The 17,530-nt window shown below is 37.5% G+C and overlaps 2 long non-coding RNA genes across 2 annotated transcripts; both read left to right on the top strand.

Moving 5' to 3' along the window:
• The first annotated feature begins 831 nt into the window (after positions 1-831).
• Positions 832-14,551, top strand: LOC140808409 (uncharacterized). The gene is made up of 3 exons (XR_012112876.1): positions 832-995; positions 13,589-14,319; positions 14,424-14,551. It is a non-coding gene; the product is annotated as an uncharacterized lncRNA (long non-coding RNA).
• A 726-nt stretch (positions 14,552-15,277) lies between these two features.
• On the top strand, positions 15,278-16,917 carry LOC140806590 (uncharacterized). The gene is made up of 3 exons (XR_012112591.1): positions 15,278-15,295; positions 15,387-15,485; positions 16,686-16,917. It is a non-coding gene; the product is annotated as an uncharacterized lncRNA (long non-coding RNA).
• Positions 16,918-17,530: the final 613 nt, after the last annotated feature.

Here is a 17,530-nt window from a genome sequence, read left to right on the forward strand (position 1 = left end):
TTCACTATTTTTTATTATTATATTTTACTTCGGTATTTCAATGTTGATGAAGTAAAAAAGAAGAAAAATAAGTTAATGCCGAAGTAATAAGATGAACCGCGCTGAACATTTGGTGAGGGCTGACATTTTGCGACGGTTTTTTAACCGTCGCCGATCTAGTCAGCGACGGTTTTAAATAATCACGTCGCTATTAGCGACGGTACTTTAAAAGCCGTCGCTATTACCGACGGAATTTTTAAAAACCGTCGCTGTTTTATATCGATTATATAATATATCCTTCATAGACGAGCTCATTAACGCGCCACATTTTCCACTCACCGCCATTCTCTCTTCGAACCTGCCGACACCACCGCCGTTCAACTCACCGAGAGAGAAGCAAAACACCACCACCACCACCGTAATCTAGTTATTCCGTCCCTGATGTAAAAAAAATCATCTACTTTTGTAATACAGTGGTTTTTTCCACTTGGTTTCTTGTTTGCTCTCAAAATTTGCTAATTTGAGTTGAATAAACCATGTGATTTACAAAAGCATTTCTATAAACATTTTGCTCTTGACTTTTGTTTTGGACTGATTTATTTGAATTATATTGTAGAAGCATGTGCGCATTGTTCTTTGTAATTTAATTACTTTGAGCTATTCTGCATTGTTATGCAGATTAGCAAATGCTACCTAATTAGCAAATGCGCATTTTTACTCTTACCAGATTTTTGGAACTTCTGCTTTTGGTGAAAAAATTGATTGCAAGTTTTAATATTCTGGTTGTTTGGATTTTGAAGCTTTAAGAATGAACAAGTAGACTTTTAAAAGGAACCGAGCAGAATTCAAACTTTAGCTATTACCACATCTTTTCTCATTCTTACTTTTCCACTAAGCACTAAATTATCATTTTATTTCTTGTCAGTCATTGTCTCCGTCGATTTTTTTTGTTTTTCTAACTTATATGCATCTGTGTAGTCTTCTTTTGTTTGTTAGTCAATAGGTAGTCTCCTTTAGTTTTTTTTTTGCGCTCGACAAATTAAATTGAAAATGACATTATTAAATGTAATATTTTCAGGTTTAGATCAAATTCATTGTTATATATTTCTGATATTTTGCTGTATTGAAATGGATAAATCTTGGATTCACTCGGACAAAAGGTCAAAACAGTACGAGGAGGGTGTGGAACTGTTTATCAGAGGTGGTTTAGAGAATCCCCATATTGACCCCAATTTAATTCATTGTCCTTGTTGCAAATGTAAAAATCTTAAAAAAAGACCATCTAAGTCCATTCGAGAGCATCTTTATTTCCATGGTTTTAGTCAAAATTATGTGAATTGGATTTGGCACGGTGAGTCTGCTGAAAGTAACAAAGTAAATTGGAGCACGAACAAGGAGCCAATTGGTAACTATCACGGACACTTTGAAACCACTAATATGTGTGAGGCAGCATATGATAACTATACAGAAAATCCAGAAGCGTTTATGGAATTTTTGGAGGAAGCAGAGAAACCTTTTTATAGTGGTTGTAAGCGTTTCACAAAGTTGATTGCAATTGTGAAACTATACAACACCAAAGAAAAGCATGGGATGAGTGACGCTCTATTTTCCGATCTACTAATGGATTTTGGGGATATGCTACCAGATAATCACAACCTGCCAACCAAAATGTATGATGTAAAAAAGACATTGAGTTGTTTGGCGTTGAGTCATGAAAAGATTCATGCTTGTTCCAATGATTGCATTCTTTATAGGAAGCAATATAAAAACTGCGTAAACTGCCCTAAATGTGGCTTGTCATGGTGGAAGCTAAACAAGAAGAACGTTGAGAAGAAAGGTGTTCCTGCAAAGGTGTTGTAGTATTTCCCTCCCATACCAAGATTTAAGCGCATGTTTAAATCTCTACATACCTCGAAAAATTTAACATGGCATGCAGAAACCACAGGAGTTCCCGGTCAGTTACGTCATCCAGCTTGTGGGGACCCGGACGCTAATCATGTTCTTAATCATCATTGGGACTAATTAATCAATTATAAAACAGGGTCTAAATTTTTTTTTTTTTTAATATCCACAGCGGAAACGTAATGTAATTAACTTCAAATTACATATTAAACATAAACATACACATCCTGTATGATCTACAAGGATTCAACTAGGTTCAACTACATGTCAGTGCTGAATCCTAAGTTGCTTCAGAAGCCCGGATCTCCACGCTATCTAGTCCAGCCTCTTTCTTTTCTTGACCCTGAACCTGCCCCACCTGTTGTCATGCACACATACAAAACAAGACAACAGCCGGATAACTCCGGTGAGATATGAATATCCCAGTATAAACAATGTAAACATGTAATCATATAAAAGCATATCCGACAGCATATATAAGAAATATTCTTAACCTGTATCAACTCAGAATACATAAATCAATATCAAACATTCAATAATCATGAATGGCATAAACAATGAAAATCAACATGTCATATCAGACTCAACTCAACCGACGCGTCGTCTCAGACTCGACTCCACTGACGCGTCGTCTCAGACTCGACTCAACTCTATCCTAGGGATCCCGATGTCTGAATATAGGTATTATATCGAATCTCAGTCGATAGGAATGAATCAATCCCTAAACGGCATCGATATAATTCTTATATCAGTGTCTGGGCGAATCAGCCGCAGAATTGACGACTCAGTCAATAACCTGACGAATCAGCCAGTAATTAGGCGAATCAGCCAATAACCAGACGAATCAGCCTTAATTAAGCGAATCAGCTTAAGTTTAGACGAATCAGTCTATAACCCGACGAATCAGCCGGTGACTAGGCGAATCAGCCTATAACTCAACGACTCAGTAATCAATACATACAGTCAGTATCTAAGCAAATCAGTCAATGACTAGCGAATCAGCAGTCATTACATGCAGTAGCTATAAATCAATAGGCTACAAATATCAATCTTATCACACAGTAGCTATAAATCAATAGACTACAATCATAAGTCTGATCAATTGCAAATATCAATGCAATAAGTAAAAGTATGTGATTTAGGGAAACTCGAGTCAAACCTTCCTCGAGTTGTGCAATCCCAACTCAACATTAATTTATACCTTTCACTCTGATACTCTGACTCTGTCGAAGTCTCGAACCCAAGCCTGTCAATACTCAATCTGGCAATGACAATATCGATATTCTGTATTAATATTCAAATCAAATCACAACATCTCTGTTTTATCAAATTCTGCCAGTACAATGGTACAATCTTGCGATACCAGTAATACCACACCAGTATATACTAATACCACTAATTTAAAATCAACCACTGTACAAATCTGACATCTCATCTCAGTCAATTCCATTCTGAAATTCATAACAATTCCATATTCAGTCCGTTTCTCAATCCAGTTCAGATTATACGATGTCTAATATGCCAAGAACATCATATATGAATCATATCAGATTTTGACAATACCATAATTTCAAATCTTAACAAAACGTAACAAAACTTACGTCCAGTTGTAGCCTACGTCGATAGGAACTCAGTACCGAAGTCGGATTCAAAATCAGACGGGCGGATCTTTCACAATCACAATTCGAAATGTATAAAGGCGTAAGGATTTCTTCTTCAATCCCTCGACCCTTTTCTCCATTCTCCTGACTGAATTCCGTTTGTATATATATATATATATATATACCCATGCACATGCAAACTGACGAGTGGCTCTTTCTTCATGCAACACGTCTCGCGCTCGAGCGGTAAGAAAGTACCGCTCGGGCGCGAGCTCGGCGCTCGGGCGGTGACAATCTGCCGCCCGGGCGCGAGGCTCTCTGTCCGGATGCTCCTCCATTGGCGCTCGAGCGGTACTATTCTACCGCTCGGGCGCCACCTCTTCTGCCCGAGACTCTTCTTTGTTGAACATTGGCGCTCGGGCGGTCTCTTTCTACCGCTCGGGCGCCACCGGTTCTGCCCAAACATTACATAACTCATATGCTTTAACCAATTTGGTTCCGGAGTGGTCTAACTATACTCATATTCGCTCATCATCAATAAATCATCTCAGATTACGTTAATCATCTCAGATTACGTTAATCAAATTCTTGGGCATTACATTTCTCCCCCTCTAAGATATGATTTCGTCCTCGAAATCACAGGCAATCAAATCATATCAATAAGAAGGTATACAGAAGAAGCTAACTAAATAACACATATCAGTGAAATAACTCTGGGAATCTCTATCTCATATCAGACTCAATCTCCCAGATAGCTTCTTCAATGCCATGACAACTCCACTGAATCCTCATAGTGGAATAGTTCTCGTTCTGAGCGGCTTATTCTTTCCGATTAAGAATCTAAATCGGTTTCTCAACATATCCCAATGTCTCATTCCATTCAGCCTCGCCTGGCTAAATAACACGTGAAGCATCAGAAAGATATTTACTCAAGAATAACCATGAAAAACATCATGTATTTCAGAAAATGAAGGCAGTAAAACGAGTCGATAGGTACGATCTCCTATCTTCTCCAGAATCTCGTACGGCCCAATATATCGTGGAGACAGTTTCCCTTTCTTGTCAGATCTGACAATTCCTCTGAAACGTACCATTTTCAAAAGTATTCGATCTCCAGCCTCAAATACTAACGGTCATCGTCAGACATTGGTATATCTGGCTTATTTATCTTGGGCTGCCTTCACTCTTTTCTGAATCAGCTTCACATTTTTCAGTCATATCCCTGATCATGTCAGGTCCGATCTGAGGAACTTCAGAGATATCATTCTACTAAAGAGGGGATCGACACCTCTTTTCGTACTACGCTTCGAAAGAAGTCATTACAATACTCTGTTGTGGTACCAAACTCACCAAATGGCAATGAATCTTGCCAGCTAGTGCCAATATCAAGTACTACTGCTCTCAGCATATCTTCCAATGTCTGGATTATCTGCTCAGTCTATCCATCGGTCGATGGATGATATGTGGTACTAAGATGTAGCTTCGTACCTAGTGCTTACTGCAAACTCTGCCCAAAGTGCGATATAAACCGAGAATCATGGTCTAAAAAAATCGACTTTGACACTCCATGCAGTCTGACCACTCATCTGACATAAATTTCAGTCATCTGGTCATATCGGTACATCATCTTGTACTGAATAAGGCATGCGAATTGGTCAATCAATCAATCACAACCCAAATTGCATCACAACCTCGGGAGGATCTCAGTAATCTCATTACAAAATTCATGGAAATGTGATCTCATTTGCTTACAGGAATAGTCACACTCTGTAATAGTCCTTCGGGTTTCATTTTCTCAGCCTTCATCTGTTGGCAATTTAGATATTTGGCTACAATTTCAGCAATATCAGCTTTCATTTGTTTCCACCAACACCGTCTTCTATCTGATGCAAACCCGAATTCAGAATAGCAACACTATTCAGTCGGATTCAAGACATCACTCATTAGTACCGATCTGCTAAACTCATAAAACCGTAAATATCTGACACTGATATTTACCTTGGTCAACTACGCACGGTTAACTCAATCTCTCTGACTGAACTCAGATCTGAAATCTTATCAGGGAAAACATTACTAACTTTCATATCATTGGTAAATCAGCCAATGATAGACTCAATTTCAGTAAATCAACTGAAGACATAAGGAGTCATTCTGCTCCTTTTTGTACTAATCGAATCATAGTTAGTACGAATTATCAAGGAATTCTCAATCTAGAATCCTTATCGTACAGTATTCATCCCTTGGCCATCTCAGGTTCAATTCTCACCCTCTTCTAAAATTAATCTAGGGTAGCTCTGTACTTGATCAGCATATCAATATCCGTAATGCAGTCCCAAACTCAGACATCATCGGTACAATACTAGCTACCATATATTCTAACTCGATCTCCTTCTTATCCTACTGTAGTATACCAGATCTAACAGAACTCACTGATACCAGATCTTTTCTCAAAGGAACAGAAACATATACTACAGTAACTAGGGATTCAACTAGATAATGCAGGGATCAATGCAAATTTTTCAGAAATAAAAATATGTGAAGCACCGGTATCCCTCATTACATATGCAGGATAATCAAACAAATCAGTTACCTGCAACATTGTCATCTGGTGCTTCCTGAGCCTGCTCCTCGGTCAAAGCAAATACTCTGGCCTGCTGTCTAGGAGGCTGGCCAACTGTCTGGCTTCCTCCTGGCCTCTGCTGTGACTGAGATGGTGCTGGCTGAAATGAAGGAACAGCAGCTGATTGTCTACTCCACTGTGCTACTGATCCAGATGATTCGACTCCCTGGAATCTTTGGGAACCCCTCTGTGGACACACTCTGGAAAAATGTCCCTGTTGTTTGCAGAAGTGACAACTACCAAGTACTCCTTGGCATTGTTCAGTGGAATGTCTCCCTCCACAAGTTCCGCAGTAAACACCAGTATAACTCTGCTGAGAACCACTACAACTAGAAGAACTTCCGCCAGACTTCTTAAATTGCTTTCCTCTAGCCTTTAGAAAATCTTTCTTTCCGCTACTGCTACTACCACCCTCGAATCGGGGAAGTGGTTGCTGTGGTCTCGACACTGGAGGAACAAATTCAGCTCCTCTCTGCCTTATCAGGCCTGCTTCAGCGCCCTTTGCTCTATTCATAGCATCAGCAAAGTTATTGGGTCGGCCGTGTGTTCACCAATGTAAAGATATCAGGATTCAAGCCATTGATGAACTGATCAGCCACGGCTTCATCATTTTCAGCCACATGTGGAGCGAACTTCAACAAGGTAGAGAACTTGGTCACGTATTCTTCAATGTTCAGCTGACCCTGTCTCAAATTGGTAAACTCTGCCTCCTTGTCTTTCCTGTACGACACTGGGAAAAATCTCTAATAAAATTCAGTTTTAAATACATCCCAAGTAATAGTCGTACCTCGTTGCTCCAAGGCCCTCTTCATCGTACTCCACCAGCTCTTTCCAACATCATGCAACTGGTTCCCAATCAACTTAATTCGGCGCTCATCGCTATACTCCAGCAATTCAAACAGCTTTTCGATATCATTCAGCCAACTCTCACACTCAACTGATGTCTCAGTACCTTTCAGAGTGGGTGGTTTGAATGATTGAAACCTCTTCAGCAAGGTTTCCATGGGAGTCGGTGTTACATCCATTGGAAGATTCGATGTACTACCCTGTTCTGGAATTCGTCTAGGAGGCATATCTGAAACTCAAAAGGATTAGTGACCCCATCCAACACATCTGTTTCAATTCAATCTCCCTCCCGATCATCTTACTGCTGATCGAGAATCAATTCAGATTCGTGCCCAATAATACATATTACAAAATCAAATCAGATAAATCAAGTAACATGTATTATATAAAGCAGTAAGCATGCTAGCATTCACAAGCAAGGAAAGAAAACCTCAATCTACCCCGCTCACTATCCTCTTCTATCTCAATCTCAAGAATCCACAGTTCTAGTACCTACAGCTCAGATACCACCTGTTGTGGGGACCCGGACGCTAATCATGTTCTTAATCATCATTGGGACTAATTAATCAATTATAAAACAGGGTCTAAATTTTTTTTTTTTTTTTTTAATATCCACAGCGGAAACGTAATGTAATTAACTTCAAATTACATATTAAACATAAACATACACATCCTGTATGATCTACAAGGATTCAACTACATATTAAACATAAACATACACATCCTGTATGATCTACAAGGATTCAACTAGGTTCAACTACATGTCAGTGCTGAATCCTAAGTTGCTTCGAAGCCCGGATCTCCACGCTATCTAGTCCAGCCTCTTTCTTTTCTTGACCCTGAACCTGCCCCACCTGTTGTCATGCACACATACAAAACAAGACAACAGCCGGATAACTCCGGTGAGATATGAATATCCCAGTATAAACAATGTAAACATGTAATCATATAAAAGCATATCCGACAGCATATATAAGAAATATTCTTAACCTATATCAACTCAGAATACATAAATCAATATCAAACATTCAATAATCATGAATGGCATAAACAATGTAAATCAACATGTCGTATCAGACTCAACTCAACCGACGCGTCGTCTCAGACTCGACTCCACTGACGCGTCGTCTCAGACTCGACTCAACTCTATCCTAGGGATCCCGATGTCTGAATATAGGTATTATATCGAATCTCAGTCGATAGGAATGAATCAATCCCTAAACGGCATCGATATAATTCTTATATCAGTGTCTGGGCGAATCAGCCGCAGAATTGACGACTCAGTCAATAACCTGACGAATCAGCCAGTAATTAGGCGAATCAGCCAATAACCAGACGAATCAGCCTTAATTAAGCGAATCAGCTTAAGTTTAGACGAATCAGTCTATAACCCGACGAATCAGCCGGTGACTAGGACGAATCAGCCTATAACTCAACGACTCAGTAATCAATACATACAGTCAGTATCTAAGCAAATCAGTCAATGACTAGCGAATCAGCAGTCATTACATGCAGTAGCTATAAATCAATAGGCTACAAATATCAATCTTATCACACAGTAGCTATAAATCAATAGACTACAATCATAAGTCTGATCAATTGCAAATATCAATGCAATAAGTAAAAGTATGTGATTTAGGGAAACTCGAGTCAAACCTTCCTCGAGTTGTGCAATCCCAACTCAACATTAATTTATACCTTTCACTCTGATACTCTGACTCTGTCGAAGTCTCGAACCCAAGCCTGTCAATACTCAATCTGGCAATGACAATATCGATATTCTGTATTAATATTCAAATCAAATCACAACATCTCTGTTTTATCAAATTCTGCCAGTACAATGGTACAATCTTGCGATACCAGTAATACCACACCAGTATATACTAATACCACTAATTTAAAATCAACCACTGTACAAATCTGACATCTCATCTCAGTCAATTCCATTCTGAAATTCATAACAATTCCATATTCAATCCGTTTCTCAATCCAGTTCAGATTATACGATGTCTAATATGCCAAGAACATCCTATATGAATCATATCAGATTCTGACAATACCATAATTTCAAATCTTAACAAAACGTAACAAAACTTACGTCCAGTTGTAGCCTACGTCGATAGGAACTCAGTACCGAAGTCGGATTCAAAATCAGACGGGCGGATCTTTCACAATCACAATTCGAAAATGTAAAAAGGCGTAAGGATTTCTTCTTCAATCCCTCGACCCTTTTCTCCATTCTCCTGACTGAATTCCGTTTGTATATATATATATATACCCACGCACATGCAAACTGACGAGTGGCTCTTTCTTCATGCAACACGTCTCGCGCTCGAGCGGTAAGAAAGTACCGCTCGGGCGCGAGCTCGGCGCTCGGGCGGTGACAATCTGCCGCCCGGGCGCGAGGCTCTCTGTCCGGATGCTCCTCCATTGGCGCTCGAGCGGTACTATTCTACCGCTCGGGCGCCACCTCTTCTGCCCGAGACTCTTCTTTGTTGAACATTGGCGCTCGGGCGGTCTCTTTCTACCGCTCGGGCGCCACCGGTTCTGCCCAAACATTACATAACTCATATGCTTTAACCAATTTGGTTCCGGAGTGGTCTAACTATACTCATATTCGCTCATCATCAATAAATCATCTCAGATTAAGTTAATCATCTCAGATTACGTTAATCAAATTCTTGGGCATTACACAGCTGATTCACCATCTTGGAAGTTGGTGGATCATATGTGGCCCGACTTTGAAAGTGAACCAAGAAATCTTCGCCTTGCACTTGCAGCTGATGGCATTTATCCTTATAGCAACCTTAGTAGTCGGTACAGTTGCTGGCCAATTATGTTGGTCACCTATAATCTGCCTCCAAACATGTGTATGAAGAGAAAATTCATCATGCTAACTATGCTCATTTCAGGGCCTAAACAGCCAGGAAACGATATAGATGTCTATCTTGATGTGTTAGTTGAAGATTTTCAACGATTGTGGGATGGAGTTGATGGTGTCTATGATGCTTATCGTAGACAATTTTTCACTCTTAAAGCAGTCTTACTATGGACCATCAATGACTTTCCAGCCTATGGTAACCTTAGTGGATGTACTACACATGGTTATTATGCATGCCCAGTATGCAAAGAAGATACTTGTGCAAGGCATTTGGAAAATGGGAAGAAAATGTCATTTGTTGGTCATAGACGATTCCTACCACGGTTTCATCCATATCGGAGGCAAATGAAAGAGTTTATGGTATGGAAGAACATGGAGAATCATCTACACCATTATCTGGGGTTGCTTTGTTTGACAAGCTTTCTGATATAAGGTGTGTTTTCGGAAAGAAAATTATTGTGAAAGGTAAAAAGAGAAAGAATGCAAAGGACAATAATTTGGAAGATAGTAAAGAAGAAAAAGATTTTGGATCAACATATTTCAGAAAATTTTGGAAGAAGAAATCAATTTTTTTCAATCTTCCTTATTGGAAACACCTGCATGTTAGGCATTGTCTCGATGTGATGCACATAGAGAAAAATGTCTTCGAATCTCTCATTAATACTTTGATGAATGTTAAAGGAAAAACCAAGGACAATGTGGCAGCTAGTTGGACATGGTTCAAATGGGAGTTAGGCCTGAATTGGCACCTAAATTTGGTGAAAAAAGAACATATCTTCCTCCTGCTGCATGCTCATTCACAAAAAAAGAAAAGTTACAGGTTTGTCATTCGATAATGGATATAAAAGTCCCAGAAGGTTTCTCATCGAACCTGAAAAATCTTGTGTCCTTGTCTGAGTTGAAATTGATTGGCTTGAAATCTCATGATTGTCATGTTCTAATGCAGCATTTCCTGCCAATACTCATACGTGATGCGTTACCAAAACATGTTAGATATGACATTATAAGACTATGCTTCTTCTTCAAAGATATTTGTTGCAAGGTGATAGATGTAGCCAAGTTAGATAAGCTGCAATCTGACTTGGTTGTTACACTCTGCTTATTGGAGCAGTATTTCCCCCCTTCTTTCTTCGATGTCATGCTTCACTTAACAGTTCATCTTGTTCGAGAAGTTCGATTATGTGGACCAGTGTACTTCCGGTGGATTGTACCCGTTCGAAAGATCCATGAAGGTGCTTAAGAGATATGTAGGCAGTCGTAAACATCCTTAAGGTTGCATTGTGCAGAGATATTCAGCCGAAGAAGCAATTGAGTTTTGTTCGGAATACCTAAATGACCTTGATCCTATTGGGTTGCCTCAATCAAATCTTGATCCCAAATCAAACATTGTAGCCTGCAAAACACCAATTGTAGTGCCACAAGTTGACCTTCAACAAGCACATTTTACTGTGCTGGAAAATACAGAAGAAGTATCTCCATACGTTATGTAAGTGTATTGCATTATTCTATAATTATGCACCCATGTGATTGTCAATATTTAATATCCAACACAAATTGCTATATAAATATTTCCACAGTGAACATAAATATTTCCTGAAGTCAATGTTTCCGACAAAAGAGAAAGATGAAAGGTGGATACAAGATGCTCACAATAAGAAGTTCATTGACTGGTTTCGTGCAAAGGTTAGGTGGATAAATCTGCTTTATGCATTTTGCGGTGAACAGTTTGGAGCAAGTATTTTAATCACCCTATTCTAATTGTATAAATGTCAGGTGGATGCTGAAATAGATAGCTGCAATGGTGGAACGACATCAACATTGACATGGCTGGCTCATGGTCCACGTGGGCAAGTCATTAAGTATAGCAGTTACGTGATAAATGGCAATTTATACCAAACAAAGGCACGGGATGATGAGAGAGTTTGCCAAAACAGTGGGGTTTCTCTAGTTGCTACCACCATGCTTGTCTGTAGTGCCAAAGATAAGAATCCCTTGATGACTGATGTGACTTTCTATGGAGTGATTGAAGAAATATGGGAGTTGGACTATCATCAATTTCAAGTTCCTCTTTTCAAGTGTGCGTGTGTTGCAAATGACAAAGGAGTTATCAATAATGATGAATGTGGATTCACCTTGGTCAATATGAACAAAATAGGGCACAAGAATGACTCATTTGTCCTTGCAAGTCAAGTCAATCAAGTCTTTTATATTGATGACCCATTACAAAAAAGGTGGTCAATTGTACTCCCTGTGCCAAATCGATGTTAAGAGGGAGATGATGATGGTTGGACTAGTATTCCTGATTCTCGACCTATTGATGATGTTGATACTCATTGTATTCCGGCTCATGAAAGTTACTTTAGATCAGAAACTGAGGGTGGCTGGGAAACGAACAAGAAAAAATGATGTGTTTCACTTTCATGTCATGTTTTTTGTTATGCTATAAACATAACCTTATTGCTATTATTTATGTCCTGTTTATTATTTATGTCAGGTTTCTACAAGTCATGTTTATTATTTATGTTATTATTGTTCGTGTTATTATTTATTTCATGTTTATACATGTCTTATTAGAATTATTGTTTATGTTATTTTAATGGTTAATGTTATTGTGTAGGTTTTAACATTTGTGTCATTAATGTAAATATGTAGAAAAAGGCTCAATGGGTCGTAAAAAAAAGGGCACAAATGCTACAGTTGAGATGATACAAGGAGTACATGATGATAAGCTAAAGGAAGTTACTAATGCAGAGCACCCTATACTTACTGATGAAGAAGAACATCCTGTAGATGTGCAGAGGAACAAGCGAGGCCCTACGTTGATGGGTAAACTAATTGCTACTGCCAGATGGGGGAAAAAAGCGAAGATTGATTATGATGACATGGGGCGGCCAGCATACAATGCAAATGGAAGGGCTTTACAATCATACATTGGTTCTATTGCTAGAGCTATGGTGCCAATCAGTATAAAGTCATGGCCTGAAGTTCCAGAAACCATAAAACAAAAACTGTGGGAAGAGATTTCGGTAAGTACAAGCTTCAATTTGAATTTACAATCATACTTGCACCTCAAAATAATCTTTTTTGTTGCAGAATGTCTTTGAACTAGAGCCTAAAAGTCAGTATGCTGTGATGAATTCAGCATCTCAGAAGTGGAGAGATTTCAAAAACAAATTGACTAGTAGATTTGTTTGGCCGAACAAAGATAATCCTGAAAAGTTGATTTCTCCACCAAGTCAGTATCAACTTCCACTAGCGGATTGGAAAGAATTTGTGGATGCGAGACTGGATCCATCATGGGAGGTACTTTAATAATTGATATGTTTCCTCACGAATGTATTAAATTCAATACTTAACTGAGCCAATATAATGATGCAGGTTACTCATGAAAAACAAAAACAACGGACCATGCATTGTAAATATCACCACAGAATGTCTCGCAAGGGTTACATCGGATTGGAGGCTGAACTGGTAAGAAACAGAGCAATATGTTTGTAATTTTTAGCATGTTCTTCATGTTATTAAACATATGAGTTTTAAAATTGTAGCGGAACAAAAAATTGGTTGCTAAAGATGAGGAAGTTGATAGATCTGTGCTTTGGCGTAAAGCTCGAGAAGACAAATCCGGCAACATAACATGTTCGGAGACATCCGAAGTAGCTGAAAAAATTGTAAATGTTTAGTTTTATTCAATCGCCATATTGCCTAGATAAATAACACTGTAGATTGTGAATTGATTTGTCATGTCTCCAATTGTAGGATGAATTGTTGGAAAAGAAAGGCAAAGGAGAGTTCAAATCTTCTGGAATGAATGACGTGTTAACCGCTGCCTTAGGAAGCCAAGAACACTATGGAAGGGTTCGAGGTGTGGGAGGTTTCATAAAACCACAAGTATACTTTAAAACTCCAAGGAAGAAGAGAGAGACAATATCAAAAGCTGTGATTGAAAATGTAAAAGCACAATCGGAGGAGACTAAAAGTTTGAAAGCTGAATTGGAGATGCTGAGGTCTCAACTTGCTGCTGTGCTTCCATTAATCAATGATCGATCTTCTGAAACTGTAGCATCAAACAAGTTCTCAAGAGTGAAAGACTCAAAATTGTCAGATGATGTGCAAGAAGTTTATGATTGCGGCACTTCAAATATGAAGGTTGTATGTTTCTGAATTTTGATGTCAATTAAATTCTATTCACCTCCATATCAAAATATATCATGTCTTTTTGTTCTTGACAGGGGAAAAAATGTCACCAGGCTGTAAAGGAACGCGAAAACGTGGTGGCTTATGGCACAATAATATCAGAAGGAGGTCCAAATGTTATGATTCACCATGTTCCACTTGGGGAAGAGAACTTCAAGGTATCTGTTGATGTTGTCTTAGATGCAAAAGCACAGCTTCCGATCCCAATTAAGTTTGGACCAACAATCATCAATGATGCTGTTGGAGTCATTGTTGGTTGGCCTAAAGAGTTTGTTATTTTTCCAACGACAAAGGTACTTTCGGTTTTCATTTGACTTTGTGTTTGTAACTGTCATATATGTTGCTCGAATAATGTTTTATTTTAAAGCACTTTTATGAATAATATTTTAAATTGTAGAGGAAGGGGAAACCTCAATCAGATGTGCTTGCGAATGTTCCTGGTCAGCGCGACAATTTCAAAGAAATTGAGAAAACATTACCCATGTCGTGCAAGTATATCTACTCTCATGTTGTTCGATTGCTGAATGAATCGAATACCATATTAATTTTGAGGACGCTATGTTTGGACGTCCTAAAAGCATAAGGTTGCTAAGAGAAGATATCGTACGCTTTATGGAGATGAGGGAGATCGGTGCCAGACAAATTTTAGTTTACATGGGGTATATATAATGTCTAACTTACAATATTTGTGCATTTATATAATATTTTTTGTGGTAGTTGTTCATATTTTGAAAATTTTCTAAACGATATATTTGTGTATCTATATCATGCAGTCACCTCTACAAAGATTTGAAGAAAAGAGACAAGGCTGATTTTTTTTCGTTTGTGGATCCCGGTAATATTCCTACATGCCCGATTGGCACAGATGGCCGTGACTTGTCACAATATATTGCTGACCAATTGGAAGCAGTGTGTAGAGATAGCATATGCTTCATCCCCTACAACACTGGGTAAGAATTTAGTTATTTATAGATGTCTACTTCATGGTACTCAATGATGTAATTTCATTTTTCCAGGTATCATTGGATTTCGACAATCGTTAACGAAGATAAGAATATGGTATATTTATTGGATTCTACGTCTAACAGGATCCGAGATGATACATGGAAAACAATTGTGACAAAGTAGGTAGTAGCTTATGTTGATTTCGAATACATTAACTTAAAAATATGCAAAAAAATAACTTCTTACTTTTTAAAATGTAGTGGGGTGAAGATGTACAATGCCTCTCAGGGTATTTCTAAAGGGCTAGGTTATAAAATATTGACGGTATGTATCGTACTTATTTGTGAATACATGAATTCGTAGTGGTTATTAATTAGATTGTGATTGTTGCATTAACTTTTCAATTCCATTATAGGGTAATATGAAACAAAGTGGTTCGGTTGAGTGTGGATATTGTGTCATGAGGTACATGAAAGAGATTGTCGATTGCGATGATCCACACTTGGAGAAGATGGTGAGTTTCTTCTTCGGATAAATTTGTTGATTGATTGAGATGAATTGTTGTCATTAAGATATATTTTATTGTTGAGATAATGTGTTGCCATTGGTCAATATTTTATTGTTGAGATAATGTGTTGCCATTGGAATATGCTTTATTGTTGAGATAATGTGTTGCCATTGGGATATATTTTATTGTTGAGATAATTGCTTGAGATGAGTTGTTGTCATTGTGATATATTTTATATTAGTGTTAAAAAAGTTAATATATGTTAATGTATTTGATAAATTGGGGGTTGGTTTGGGATCACGTCTCTGGGACATTGGGAAAATGCTATCATTGTAGTTGATAGAATATTATAATATTCATTGTATCCTTTATGTGATGCGAATCGTTTCCATTGCTGCTACATAATTATAGTCAATGCTTTATAAGAACTGGTTTTACTTGCATGATTTGTCCACTGTGCATATGGGCGATAAGGTAGTGGCCTAATTCTAGCATTTTCTTCGGGGAAATGATAAAATGTTCATCTTAAATCTACTCAAGTGCTTACATTCATTTTTCTTCCAAGTTCCAATGAAGCAAACCTGTCATTGACATCCACGTGTCCTTTATTTTGTTCTAGTAATTTGCTTAAACAAAAAGCACTATTGAAGGCATAGCCAAATAATCACTGTCTATTGGTCTTCCTTTCCTGTATATGTATGTATTAATATCCAGTCCAGCATCTACTTTCCATATTTTCTTTGTTTATTTTTCTTCTTCTCTGTCTTTTCTGGTAAGACTTGTTCATATCGTTTCTGTTTTTTTTTTTCCTTCTGTTTTTCCTTATTTTTCTTCTCTGAATGCATGGGGATTGGGGTGCAGTTGAAGGGATCAAACATATGATAAAAGTTTGAATTCAGCGTATGATTTGTGATTGATTGCTTGTTTTGGTGGAAACAATTTGTGGGCAAGTGCAAAAGTTTAGTGTTTTTTTCTTTGATTGGATGGATCACTCTGTTCTTTCATAGATCAATGCTTCCATTTGCCACCTTGTTTTATATTCCTCAAAACTGAAATCAAGTTGATTGAATTTGTTTCCCTGTTGTGCGTTAATGGTCCATGGATAAATAAATTTGCTTGGTGTTCGATATGCTACATCATTTTTCTATTTGGGTGGTTTTTATTTGAAATAGAAGAATCTAATGTATTTTCTTTTTCAAATTTCAGTTTGAAGGATGCATCAAGAATCAATATTACACCCAATGTCAATATGACGAGGTCAGAAGTGAATGGAGTGAATTTGTTTACTCCCATGTAGGTGCTTAGATGGAAAGTGTATGTTGGGATAAATATTTTGTTTGTCATTGTGGATTTTTGGATATACTTTTGGTTTTCTGGATGCATTTTTTGGGTTACAATTGTGGATTGATGAATATGTAATTACGGATTCGTGGTTATTAATTATTTTTAGATGGATAATTTATGAATTTAATTATAATAGTGTATTAAGTCATATATTGCAATTATGGATTCTGTACAAACGAAGTTGTTTTGCGCAATTACTTCACCAAAATATTAATTACTGAAGTATTTAGAACTAATTACTTCGTCACTAAATGATAATTGTGAAATACCATCATTATAAGATGAAGTTACATATAATATATTACTTCATTATTCACTATAATCAATGAAGTAAAACACATTTATTACTTCGTCACTAAATGTTACTTGTGAAGTAACATAATATAAAATACTTCAACAAATAGGATAAATGTTGGAGTTATAGAATAAATTTACTTCAACAAATAGGATAAATTGTGAAGTTGTTTGAATGTATTACTTCATTAAAATACATAATTACGAAGTATTTCAGCTGAATTACTTCTTCTATTATTGAAATAATGAAGTAAAATATTATAAATTACGTCGCTAAATAATAATTAAGATGAAGTTATATATAATATATTACTTCATTATTCACTATAATCAATGAAGTAAAACACATTTATTACTTCGTCACTAAATGTTACTTGTGAAGTAACATAATATAAAATACTTCAACAAATAGG

This window comes from Primulina eburnea, chromosome 12 (assembly GCF_022965805.1).
Source record: "Primulina eburnea isolate SZY01 chromosome 12, ASM2296580v1, whole genome shotgun sequence".
NCBI classification, from domain to species: Eukaryota; Viridiplantae; Streptophyta; class Magnoliopsida; order Lamiales; family Gesneriaceae; genus Primulina; species Primulina eburnea.